The sequence below is a fragment of the Palaemon carinicauda genome, chromosome 12 (assembly GCF_036898095.1).
Source record: "Palaemon carinicauda isolate YSFRI2023 chromosome 12, ASM3689809v2, whole genome shotgun sequence".
NCBI classification, from domain to species: domain Eukaryota; kingdom Metazoa; phylum Arthropoda; class Malacostraca; order Decapoda; family Palaemonidae; genus Palaemon; species Palaemon carinicauda.
The window spans coordinates 128,428,507-128,442,928 of NC_090736.1; positions in this window are offsets into that span (position 1 = coordinate 128,428,507).

The window sequence follows — 14,422 nt, forward strand, 5'->3', positions numbered from 1 at the left end:
CGCCAGATTTACAAGCCCCCAGCAAAGCATCACATACCGTCAGACTTGCACTCTGCAACGCACGTCTCCCTATGCAACGATCCTAGTAAGCCACTTCAAACGCCCCCTTACAAGGGCCCTTTCCTTGTCATCCGACGCAATGCGAAAGAATTCCTACTAAACATTCGTTAGAAAGAAGACTGGGTCTCCATTGATCGTCTAAAACCTTCTTATCTTCTGCCAGATGACCCGCCTACAGTTCGCCTCTGTAGATCAGGGCGCCATATTTAACATGTACAGTATGTCCTTTTTAGGGGGGGGGGATCCATGTACCATCCGTGTGTCACACGATCGTACATAGTATCGACATTTCTCTTTTTTTATATATTATCCTTTGTATCTTCACTTTCCCCTCGCACTGACATCAACTTGCATCAACCTGTCTGCTTTTCTTTTTATTAACTGTTAACAGAACTGATTGCCGGTTGGACAAGAAATAGCCTGTTGTATTTTCTGACCTTCTTGCCGGGACTTGGTGTGTATACAAACTCGATGTTCTGTAATAAAGTTATTCAGTTCCTTTTGAGTCAAAACCTACTCTTGGCCCGTCACAAAGGCAATAAGGATAAGGAGATATCTTTCATATTCTTTATGAAATTCCTATAATCTCCATCGAGGTGCGAATGTCTCAAATAGGAATGAGAAAGGCGTAGTAATGACTCGCATGTTTTCATGGGATTTTCTTCAAAAGACATCGTTAGGGTTTGGTAAAGCTTTAGAAGATGACATGCTCTATACATAACGAACAATAGTATGATTTTGATATGATAGCAAAAGATAGCTTAACAAAATAGCTTTCTTGTAACTAACTAAGAACTTGTAAGTCTGTTATTAGAGGCCTTATGCTACAAGTAGTCGACTTCAGTGGTATTTTTACGTTCTTATTATAGCCTTCGCATGAGTGAAATTAAGCAATTACGAACATTATTATTTGTTGGATGGGTGACCACTACTGCAAGCTGTTCTCCATGGGCACACACAGTCATTAAGGCGACAAACCTATTTTGACTCGTTTGATTAATACTGGGTAACTAAGAGCCAAAATGATGCCAAAAATGTCATTGCGTAAAACTCAGTTTAGAAGAAAAAACGTTAATGTGTTATATGCTCTCATGAAAATCGTTTCTTATAGAATTCAGATGAAGTGACCTTGAATAGATAGATTGTGTGGAAATTTTTAGTTGCTTACTAATAAAACAAATGAATTTATTTTCCAATTTTATTCACTCTCAGTTCCGACACATCAATTCTTCCTATTATATGTTATACCATAGTATGTGTAGTGTGGCAAAGGATATTAGCCATTAAATGGACTTGGTCACTGAGTAAGGTGTGTTGCTCATGATATTGCCATGTATTGTCCTATCCTTTGTGTGTAACGAAAATAAGAAAAAACTAGTAACACCCTTCCATGGAAGCTGCAGTACTTCCGGCGGCTCTTTTAATGAACACTACATCTTTTCAAGACCATTACCAAAAGAGGACTTTTAAAATGAGTCTTAGTAACTACTTTACCTGCAGACTTGGCAAATACAAGACGAGGGATTCTGTGGGCTTATTTTCACACATACAGAATTTTCTAAAGCCTTTCTTTGCCATTTTTCCCTTATAAAAACACATCTAAAGATGTAAAGGATGCTCATGAATATCAGGGGCAAGGGACTGTGACAATACCTTAGCTAGAATGATATTATCCTAGAGACTGACCCTATATACAGATGATCAGTACCGAAGCCCCCTTTCCACCTATGCTAGGACCAGTGAGGGCCAGTTCAAGACTATTAATAACTCAGTATGTAGACCTATATGGTCCTCAAAACCTCACATCCTTACCTCACATGGATAGTGAGGTTGCAGACAATACAAAAAAAGAAAAAAAAAATACCGAGCTTAAGCGGGTCTTGTATCCCAGTCCAGCAGATAACCAGGCTCGGGGGTTCCGAATAGGATCACCCTCATGGCAACTTATAACGTCACAACGAGGAACTTATAGAAGTAAACAAAGTAAAATTGAGCTAAGAGACAATACTTCCTTCAACCTCAATTTCATATCCCATACTACCAATAGAGAGTCATTGGGTCCTTTGACTGACCAGACAGTACTACATGGGATCCCTCTCTCTGGTTACGACTCATTTTGAATTTGCCTACATATACACCAAATTTTCTGGCTTATTCTTTTCACATTCTTCCCTGTCCTCATACACCTAACAGCCCTGAGATTACCAAACAATTCTTCTTCGCTACTGCAATGTAATTGTTCAGTGGCTACTTTCCTCTTGGTACGGGTAGAAGTGACTCTAGCTATGGTAAGTGGATTTCTAGGAGAAGGACTCTCCAAAATCAAACCATTGTTCTCTAGTCTTGGGTAGCGCAATAACCTCGTTACTATGACCTTCCACTATCTTGGATTAGATTTCTCTTTCTTGAGGGTACACTTGGGCACGCTGTTCTATTTTATTTATCTTTCTTTTTAAGTTTTTATGTTACATACGAAAGATCAATTTAGTGTTGTTACTGTTTTTAAAATATTTTATTTAAATTGTCGGTTACTCCTCTTTCACTTTATTTATTTCCTTGTTTCCTTTCCTCACTGGGTTATTTTTTCCTGTTGGAGCCCTTGAGCTTATGGCATCTTGCTTTTCCAACTATGGAAAGATACTAGCTAATAATAATAATAATAATAATAATAATAATAATAATAATAATAACTTTCGAAATTTCATTAAATCGTATTCTTTATTTTCTCAAGATACAAATACAACAACAAAAAATAAAATGATAGTAATGAAAAGTTCTACATCCCTTAATAACATTAGGAGATTACACTAAGGTTTAAGTTTGAGCTTTTGTTCCCATCCAGACAAAACAAATGTAACACTGTTCAAACATGACAGTGGAAAAACAGGCAAGTTTTTCCCACACTGGGACCATCAGAGACCCAGAATTGTCCCATAACTGGTAATAACTGGAAGGAAGCTACGAAGAAAACTTCTCCATTGACATCGGAATCAGAATATCCTTTTTCCATTTGGATTTGTCTTGTCGTTTAAAACGAAATGGGGAGTTTATTCTTTTGTCCTTCCTTACCTTGCCCGGACTAGGTGAAAGCACAGAAAATGTTGCTAATTATCTATAGTATATTCATTCATTCCGGGATTTGTCAAAGCAAAATATGGATGTTGCGCAGTTTGGATAAAACAAAGGAGAAAAATCTAAATGTTCCTCTAAATTTTAATTAGGTTCCTATCGCAAACAGTAATGGGCGACAGGGAGCCCTGAGATACAGTGGAAAAAGGACTGCCAGAAAATCATAATGAAAATACCACAATGAGTCTTATGAAAAAAACATGACGATAAAAATTAGTTTTGAGATTATCTTTCTTCGATCATAAAAATCCATTTAACATTGAAAGGGAGGGGAGAGACACTCATCCACATCCATTACATAACGAATAGAGAGAGAGAGAGAGAGAGAGAGAGAGAGAGAGAGAGAGAGAGAGAGAGAGAGAGAGAGAGAGAGTTACTTTAATTTTAAACGATTTTGCAATTATATACAGCTTAATCTGTAATTCTGTTGAATAAACTCCCAAAAGAAATTAGGCAATCATAATAATTGGTCTGATAGGAAGAGGATAAACATCTTTGGGAAAAAAATTTCTAATTAGTGTTGAGAGCGTAATTCTTTCAACTATAAACATCACACCCCGAGAGAGAGAGAGAGAGAGAGAGAGAGAGAGAGAGAGAGAGAGAGAGAGAGAGAGAGAGAGAGAGAGAGCATTCTAATTAGTTAACTAGACCATTGTATAGAGCGGGAAACGAATTCTTCGAAAGCGACTTAAATTTTGTTGTTGATATTTATTGATTTGATTGTATGGATGTTTTTACAGCTCAAAACTTGACAACAAATAGGAAGAGAAAAAGGTTATTTACACGAGTACCTTGTTATCGCTTCTTAAGGAAAACTTCCATACTACTCTTGCCAAAGGAGGATTTTCCTCTTTCGTGTATTCTGTACCACACATGTTTCATACACTATAATGCTATTGCGGTTTTTATCTCTCCCTCCGTCCTGCACTGATAATAGAAAAATCTTTTTAAGCTTGCCAATGCATGTTTCATATTGTTGGAATTTGTGTGCCAATATTGCCCTCAGTCATTTACTTATAAGCTCCTTATCTTATTGAATAAAGTAACATTCACCTCGCTTTTCTGTCAGGTAGCTACCTTGACACAATTCTTTCTTTATTTTAGTTTGTTTTGTTAGTTCTTCCACTATATTTCTGTTCTCTTGTATATTCTATTAATCTTTTGCCTTTTACAATAAACGATCCAACATTCAAGTGAATTTTCTTGCTACTCAACCTGCATCATTTCTACCATTTCCATGTCTCGATTTATCCATATCTAATTTTATTTCGTTTCTTCCCATCCCATTTTCAAGACTACAGTACATAAGTAGGTCATTCCAAGTTTTACTTAAGGCTATTTCTTTTTTTTATGTGTGTGTGTGTGTGTGTGTGTGCAATCTCTATTATTCTTTCCCCATATACCATCATTATATCCATTTATGTAACCGAACCGCCTCATAGTATATCTAAGGTTATTCCTTAACTTTCCTGTTCCTTTAATAACTTAATCTCACATAATGCAAAGTAATTTGATTCCATCCTATCCTACATTGATCATGAAACTAGGTTATTCCTTTTTTCACCCTCTCTCTCTCTCTCTCTCTCTCTCTCTCTCTCTCTCTCTCTCTCTCTCTCTCTCTCTCTCTCTCTCTCTCTACGATGTCCAATTCTGGGACCGAAGTATTAAGAAAGATATAGATAGACTGGAAGCAGTACAAGCTGGAAGCAGTACAAGCTAGCTACCAAACTAGCCTCAACGGTCTTAAAATAGTAACAAATGTAAACTACAAAAACCTCTTCACACCATAATCAGTCCAAGGGTAACGCATACAAACTAGAATTTTAAATATACAACACCACGCAATGTGGCAATTTCTTTACATACAAAATATGAAATACATGGAACACACTTCCAGCGGATGTAGTGAACAATACCACGGCAAATGAATTCAACAATAAGTTAGACAAGTTCATAGACACTCTCTAAGCGTAAAATAATTCGCTCTATCCAAGAGCAAATGGAGTCTTCGCGGACGAACTAAAAAGTCTTTGAGACATCCATAAACCTTGTAACTCTCTCTCTCTCTCTCTCTCTCTCTCTCTCTCTCTCTCTCTCTCTCTCTCTCTCTCTCTCTCTCTCTCTCTCTCTCTCTCTCTATTCAATACTATTCCAGGTCTTTTAATCCATGCCTCCCATTCCCCTATCCATGTAGTTCTTCTATCCCATAACCTCCATTCCCCAAATCCTCGGGTCCATCATAGGAGCCTTCGACCCAAAGCGACTCCCCAGAGAGCGCAAGTGACCCCAAGAAAGTCTGCCAGACTTTCCATCTGATCCAGGCAGGGGGACCGGGTTTCCTTAACACCTCCAGGACCCTCAAAAGGGATGAGAGAGAGAGAGAGAGAGAGAGAGAGAGAGAGAGAGAGAGAGAGAGAGAGAGAGAGAGATAACTTTGACAGTCCCATGGGAAATCTAACCACACAAGCCTGCATTAAGATTAATTATTACAAGGAAGTCAAGTAGACAAACAGACCCAAAATTTTAAGAAACTTACGTGAGAAATTACTGGGACCAAATTCTTTGTCACAATTTCTGAAAAGTTGTGACTGTTTTTAAACGTAGGAATTCAATTCCCTTCTCTAGTTTTCGCTGAAAATTACAATAATGTTCCTCTCATAATGAAAGATAAAAATCTACTGCTTCCTTCTTGCTTAAAACAAATGTCTATATCCTCTCTCTCTCTCTCTCTCTGGCTATCGAAGAAGTCAACTATGTGTCCTATTATAGCTCCGAAATGTAACGTTAATCTGTGGTGGGTAAAAATGGCTAAATTAACAGAATGGTAAATAGTATTTGTTGGTAGGTTAATTATCAATCGTAGTAGCTAGTTATTTGCTATGCCTATTGTTATGTATTATTGTAATAATGTACTGTATTACCTCAAATGTTACGTGTATTGAGCGCAACATTGCATCATATTGCATTGATAAATCATGTTATGCTTTGTACATAGCTGAAATGATGTATTTTGATATCAGGGTTCAAGCATTTATTAATTACCTCAAAGATATGATGTGATTCTTACTTTTGTATTGCAGTATGATTTAAGTCTTTTGAGAGCGATGCTCTTATGTTTCATATGATTGTTTTGGTTTGCGAGATTGTTCATGAGACCCTAGACGCTCAGTTGGGAGTTGGTTGTTAGAAGCCCAGAGTCATAGAGCAATGTAATCACAAGTCCATGAAATGTATTTTAAGAATACCAACATATCATTAAACCCTACCGAGAAAAATCGGCGACATCGGAAAGGACAAGCAACATCACTAATTCATGGATAATTACTAATAATTCTTCAATCATTTTCAGGTGAGTAATATGCTGAAATCACCAGACAATGTGCAAACCAACCATAATATTGGCGACGATCGGAGGACGAATACACGTAGAGATCATAGAGAAGCAGAAGAAAAATTTATTGCAAGAGAAGCAGAAGAAAAAGCCCGATGAGGACCCCTCATGCAGCCGGAAAAATTAAATCAAACAGAAGCAAACAAAACAAAAAAGCAAAGTAAATTTTAAAGTTGGGTAGGATACAAAAAAGGTAGGAAGTTACAAGGTGACTTTAGAACAGTAGCCTAACCCAATTAAGGTAAGCAGTCAAAATGCCTTTTGACATTGAACATCCTGAACGATTTAGCATCACAGCTGAACCCAATTCTGTTGCAACACGATGGCCACAGTGGTGTGAGGAATTTAAGATTTATTTGGAAGCATTAGGGAATATGAAAGATGCCCAAAAGAAGGCATTATTACTTCATACAACAGGTAGAGAAGTAAGGGAAGTGTTTAAGACATTGCAGCCTACAGATGACACAATTGAAACTGCAATTAAGGCTCTTACAACATATTTTGCTCTTCAGGTCAATAAATTTTTTGAAAGGTACCAATTTACAGCACAGGCATATCAGAAAGAAAATGAAAGTTTAGATGCATTTTTGACTAGACTAAAAAATTTAGCTGTTTCATGTGAATTTCTAGAGTTAGTAAATGTTATCATAGATCAAGTTATTGCACATTTCACATCACAAGAGCTAAGAGAGAAATTATCGCAAGACAAAGATTTAACATTAGAAAAGGTATTGATAATAGGCAGAACTCTAGAAACATCAAATAGACAAAGTAACATAATAGGTAGTTCTACAAGCAATAGAATGGAAAATTCTAAAATTAATACAATAGGTTCCAAGTGGAAAGACAATGAGAATCAGAGAAGGAATGTGTCAAAGCCTAGTCGTAGAAAAGTGCCTAACACTAATGTTCATGAATATCAGAATCAGGCCTATACACAGAAACAACAGGAAAAACCCAAGTGTTATAGGTGTGGTAAAACTGATCATCTTGCAAATGAAGCAAAGAAATGCCCTGCTACTGGACAAACATGCCAGAATTGTAGGAAGATGGGTCATTTTGCAACTGCTTGTAGACTCCCTATACAGTACGCAAAGAAACTAAATGCTACAGTTGATACTATTGGTCAAGAGAATAATGCGGAAAATGTTCATAATAATCAGGATAAGTCAGAAACTCATTTTGCGGGTTGCATAAATCCTGTCAATAAAAATGCAAAGAAACATATCATGGTAGAAGTGATCATAAATGGTAAACCAATTTTGATGCAAGTTGACACAGCAGCCGAAGTATCAATTATGTCTGAGAAAACAGCTAAAAGCATTCCTAATTTGTTATTAGAAGGTACAAATAGAGTTTTGAAAGGTTATAATGGTTTTGAGATTCAGGTAATAGGTGCTTCGAACGTAAAAGTACAGTACAAAGAACAGAAATTAGAGAGAATGCCATTAACAGTAGTAAGAGGTAAAGGACAAACTTTGCTAGGTTTGGATTGGCTACAGTATTTGAAATTAGATTGGCCTAGTATTTTGAAGGTTACAGGTAGACAAGATGAACACAAAAATGAAGATAAAGTAGGTACAGTAAAGAACGCAAAGGCAATTTTAGTTTTGAAACCTGACAGTGCTCCTAGATTTTGTGCTCCCAGACCAGTACCGTATGCAATGAAAAGTGCAGTTGGAACAGAAATCAGGAGATTAGAAAATGAAGGTTCATGGGAAAAGGTTACATATTCAGATTGGGCTACTCCATTAGTACCTATTGTGAAGGAAAATGGTCAGGTTAGGTTATGTGGAGATTACAAAGTAACATTGAATCCACAACTGCAAGTAGCTCAACATCCATTACCAAATCCGAAAGACGTGTGTGCAACTATGTCAGGATGCAGTGTTTTTTCTAAGTTAGATTTAAGACAAGCATTTCAACAGCTTCCCATGGATGAAAGTTCACAAGAATTATGTACAGTAAATACATCCTTAGGTTTGTTTAGGCCAAAGAGATTACCTTATGGAGTTGCAAGTAGTCCAGCTATATGGCAACAAACTATGGATAAGATTTTTTTCAGGAATGCAAGGAGTATTCATTTTTATAGATGATATTTTAATTACTGGTAAAGACACAAGAGAACATAGAGAAAGATTGCGAACAGTTCTAAAGAAGTTAAGGAACATAATATTAGAGTAAATTAAAACAAATGTATTTTAGAAGTTGATTCAGTGGAATACTTAGGTTTTGTAATTGATAGCAAGGGTATTCACAAAACTAAAGAGAAGATTAAAGCTGTACAATCAACAAAAGTACCAGAAAATGTTAAGGAATTACAATAATTTTTAGGTTTAGTAACATTTTATGAGAATTTCATTCAAAATTTGTCTACAATTGCACATCCATTGTATAATTTGTTGAATAAGGGTGTAGAATGGAAGTGGACAAAAGAGTGTCAGGAATCTTTTGAAAGAATCGAACAGGAAATAACATCACCTGCATTCCTAGTACATTATCAAATGGATTTACCAGTTAAATTAGTATATGATGCATCAAACATAGGTTTAGGTGCAGTATTATCTCGTGTAATGCCAGATGGAACAGAAAAACCAATTGCATCCACTTCTAGAGTATTGAGCAAGGCAGAAAGGAATTACTCTCAAATAAAAAAAGAAGGTTTAGCATTAGTGTACGGAGTTAAGAAATTTCATATGTATCTTTGTAGTAGGAAAAAGTTCACACTTTTTACAGATCATAAACCTTTAGTAGCAATATTGGGTCCAAAAGCAAGTTTACCTACGTTGGTAGCAGCAAGACTACAACGTTGGGCAATTACGTTAGCCGCGTACCACTATGATATAGAATACCGTCCAACATCAAAGATGGGTAATGCAGATGCTTTATCTAGATTACCAGTAGACAAAGCTCCAGAAGAGTATGATGACAGTATTCTGTTAATTTCTGTATATGATGTACCCATTGCAGCAAAGGATGTAGCACACAGTACCAAGAGAGACCCAGTACTTAGTAAGGTTTTAGAGACTTTAATGACAGGTAGGGACTTATGTGGAAAAGAGGAAAATTGTAAACCCTATAAGGATATATGGTATGAATTGAGTTTAACACAAGGAATAGTGATGAGAGGTTCAAGGGTAGTTATTCCTAATTCACTGAGGAATAAGGTTTTGTCTGAAATACATGCTGATCACCAAGGTAATTTAAGATCAAAGTCAATTACAAAAACTTTTGTATGGTGGCCAGGTGTAAATAAAGATTTGGAATCTTATATAAGGAATTGTATGAATTGTGTTATGCAATAAAACAATCTTCATTTTGCTAGAATGCACCCATGGGAGTTACCCAGGTATCCATGGCAAAGAGTGCATATAGATTTTGCAGGTCCTCTTTTAAATTATTTGTTTTTGATAGTATAGATGCTTACAGTAAGGGACCAGAAGTCATTCCTATGAAGACAACAACGTCTTACGCCACAATAAAAGAGTTAATACAAATTTTTTCTATACATGGTATTCCAGAAAGAATTGTTACAGATAATGGACCACAATTTACCTCACAAGAGCTAAAGAATTTTGTAACGTCAATGGTATAAAACATATATTTTCAGCATCATATCATCCCTCTACCAATGGAGAGGCTGAAAGGTTTGTTTAAACATTTAAACACAATATAAAGTGTAGAAAAGCAAATTCAGGTAACATATTTTTACATGTATCAAAGTTTTTATTGTCTTATAGAACAACGCCGCACAGCACAACAGGCAGGACACCATCAAATTTGTTGATGGGGAGGAGGATAAGGTGTAAGTTAGATTTGTTGTATCCAAGTTTGCAAAGTGATTTAGAAGATAAAGGGTATAAACAAGTAGAAAACCTTCCGAAAATAAGGCCTTTTTTACCTTTATCTGATGTCATGGTAAGATCTTACAACACTCCAGAGAAGTTGGTACCATTAGAGATTTTAAGAGAGAAAGTAAATTTACATTATGATGTTCATGTTAGTGGAAATATTGTAAAACGTCATGTTGATCAATTACAGCCATTAAAAAGAAATACAGTAGAGCATGTGAATGTTAGAGATGGAAAACTTTCAGAAGTAGTTAGATCAAATGAATCAAATATTAACCAAGATGCCCCAACATCAAATGTAGATTCAGAACCAATTCATGTACCAGTACAAGATGAGGTTAGAGTGCTTCCTAATAGGATTAATAAAGGAAAGCCCACTGAGAGATTATATTTATAAAGATTTTTACTATGTAAAGTTAAGGGGGAGGAGACTGTTATGTATTATTGTGATAATGTGCTGTATTACCTCAAATGTTACGTGTATTGAGCGCAACATTGCATCATATTGCATTGATAAAACCTGTTATGCTTTGTACATAACTGAAATTATGTACTTTGATATTAGGGTTCAAGCATTTATTAATTACCTCAGAGATAGGATGTGATTCTTACTTTTGTAATGCAGTACGATTTAAGTCTTTTGAGAGCGATGCTCTTATGTTTCATACGATTGTTTTGGTTTGTGAGATTGTTTATGAGACGCTAGACGCTCAGTTGGGAGTTGGTTGTTAGAAACCCAGAGTCATAGAGCAATGTAATCACAAGTCCATGAAATGTATTTTAAGAATACTAACGTATCATTAAACCCCACCGAGAAAAATTGGCGACATCGGAAGGGACAAACAACATCACTAATTCATGGATAATTACTAATAATTCTTCACTCATTTTCAGGTGAGTAATATGCTGAAATCACCAGACAATCTGCAACCAACCATAATACCTATGTTGGAACCCTATAATCTCACTGTGTTATCATAACCACATCATATATATATAAATAAAATAACAGAGTATTTTATATTTCATTAGGAAATAAAGTATATTATACAAGGTCATATATCATCCATCCCTGCCGATCGGGCCTACCACCTTTTTTTCTACCTAACACAACACATGTCGAATATCATCATCCGGTGTGTCAGATTATACAGCACATTTTATTAACGTTATTTCTGGGAGTTATAGTACACTTACTAATATCTGTTACAGGATAACGAAGAATCACCTTAAAGAGAAGTTTATATCTAAACTATTTTTTGGTGAGGTTCCTCGGTCGTTTTACTATTATCAAGTTATTAAAAAAAGTTTAGTAACTTTTAAAGGAAAGTTTTCAATACCAATAGTTTGAGGGTAGTTGAGGACCTAAAACTCCAAAGTGGACGAAATCAATCAACTTTCTTATTTGGCGAAGGCATGTTGCTGGAAATAACTGGCAGATAAATTTGAGGAGAGAGAGAGAGAGAGAGAGAGAGAGAGAGAGAGAGAGAGAGAGAGAGAGAGAGAGAGAGTTTTAACTATTTGCTACGAATTATTACCACAAAAAGAAGCCTGAAAAGTAGGCCTATACTTAAATGTAGAATATGTAACGAGAGAGAGAGAGAGAGAGAGAGAGAGAGAGAGAGAGAGAGAGAGAGAGAGAGAGAGTGAGCGTGTGGCAGAAATGAAATTAATTCTTCCTACATGGTAAAACATATCGTCTTTACGAGGAATAACCAGGAAATGACCTTTGATTTCTTCAGAAGACGTATCAAGAGTTACAGGATTACACTTCTCTAGTGATATTATCCCTTGAACACTGAACCAAATATCTTGTGTAATAGACACCTCAAACCTAGGTCAATATGATCGCAATACGACCTGGGATAACTAGGTGTGGCCGCTTTGATATGTACCGCACATGTTTTACACAAACTCGTACTTATTTTCTTTCAACAGAACCGGTTAAGGCCTGTATTTCATGAATTGACGAGTTTGAGCTTTTGTGACATTCTTCCACAGAATATCTTGTATATAAACCCGTTGTCTTTTGAAATAAAGTTAGTTGCATTCACCTTGCTTCTTAGTTATAACCTAACTTCGAGATAGCACATTTAACCAGCGGAGTGTTCGCTCCCTCCAGCCTGTCCCTTCACTGCTGTTTGAAGATACCATCCACAGATCCTGCCTCTTAGGCACATGCTACCTCAGGGAAACTGCCGCTCCTTGCCAGCAGAAAAGCAATCGACTGGCTCCAGCATCTGAAATCCAGTTTCGCATCAAGAGCGTGACTCAGTCAAGCACCAAAGCAGATTAATTTCTGGAGGCGATCCCCGAGGACATTTTCCCGGACATCTCTGATAGGCTTTGCGAGCAAGGGGATACACTAATAGTGAATGACACCCTAAAAAAAATACCTCCTGGAGAAGTATTCACCATCTCCAGCCGCCTGCATAGCCAAGCTTTTTCAACTAACTCAAAAACCATTGGGGGACCAAAAGGCTTCGCTCGCCCTCAGTGAAATGACCATTATCACTCACCTGCAACCTGCCACAGACATATCTCCTCGGGAAATAAATCTAATTTTTTCCCAGTGGATAAGTAGCCTACCTGATCTTGTACGCACTGCCATCCCCGATGACGATATTTTGCTGATAAAAGACCAGATGACCAGAATTGACCACCTTATGAACAGCCACTTCACCAACTTCAAGACCTCCATCAAGGCCTGCACTCTTGACGAAGAGGACAACTATTCAACATCGACCAAAGATAGCACCTTATTGACGTGCTGGAGCGGAGATAAAATCACCCACAACCCCCCACTCACTCATGCCCAAACCAACGACCTCAACAGCCACTTACTGACACCCACTGGCCGCAGTTATGCTACTATCACTCCAGATTCGGGTCTGCTGTGAAGAAATGTTCAAACAGTTGTCTGTGGCCAAAAAACATAAAACTAGGCCATGCCCTACCTGCATCTTTTTACATGATGCAGGTAGGGCATGAGATATTAAGTAGACACAGGTGCTTGCCGTTCTCTTCCACCAAGGCTACTCACCAGGACACTATGTAGTCTGTCTAAATCTGCTGATGTCCGCCTAGTATCTGCCAATATATCTGCGATCCCCACCCAGAGTTACGAGAACCTCACATTATAGTTTGGACGCGTCAAATTATCACAGGAAGTTTCTTCTTGCCGACATAACATTGCCAATCCTCAGCATGAATTTCCTCTCATATAACCACCTCCTGGATGATGTAGCTCACTGATGGCTATTCAACGCAGACTCTTACTCATCCTCACTTCTTCAACCTGTCACTTCCAACCTTGCTCTCCGTATCAGCTTACCCACGGATGCCTACGCTCAACCCCTCATGTTGTACCTGGAAGTCTTCCATCCAGAACTTCACCAAATGCCCACGTCTCCCGCCAAACAGAGTATTTAATACCACATCAAGAAGACGGGGCCCAAGTATTCACCAGATTTAGGCGTCTGGCACTGAATTATTTTGCGTTCACCCAAATGGAAAAAATGGGCCTTTACACATTTTCCTTAAAAAAGATGGCTCCCCCCGTCCGTGTGGAGATTACATGAAGACTGAACTGAATCACTGACTCCTCCCAAACATCACTAACATCACTTCTTACTTGCACAAAGCGAAGGTTTTCTCCACGCCTGACCTCCTAAAGAGGTATTATCAAGTGCCTCTGAACCCAGAAGATTTCACCAAGACCGCCATCACCACCCCCTTCGGTACATACCCCTTCAATTACTCCTAATTTGCCCTTCGTTTTCAACCTATCATATATGGTATCTTACTGGACATCCCATTCTATGAATGTGAATGGAGAATATACTTGTGTTCTCTTCCTCAAAAGAGGAACACCTCTGTCACCTCTACATCGTGCTCGACCACTTACTACAGAATGGCGTTGTAGTCCGGTACTACAAGTGTACCTTTGGCGCCAAAGAAGTATCATTCATAGGTCACCGCATCACTCCTG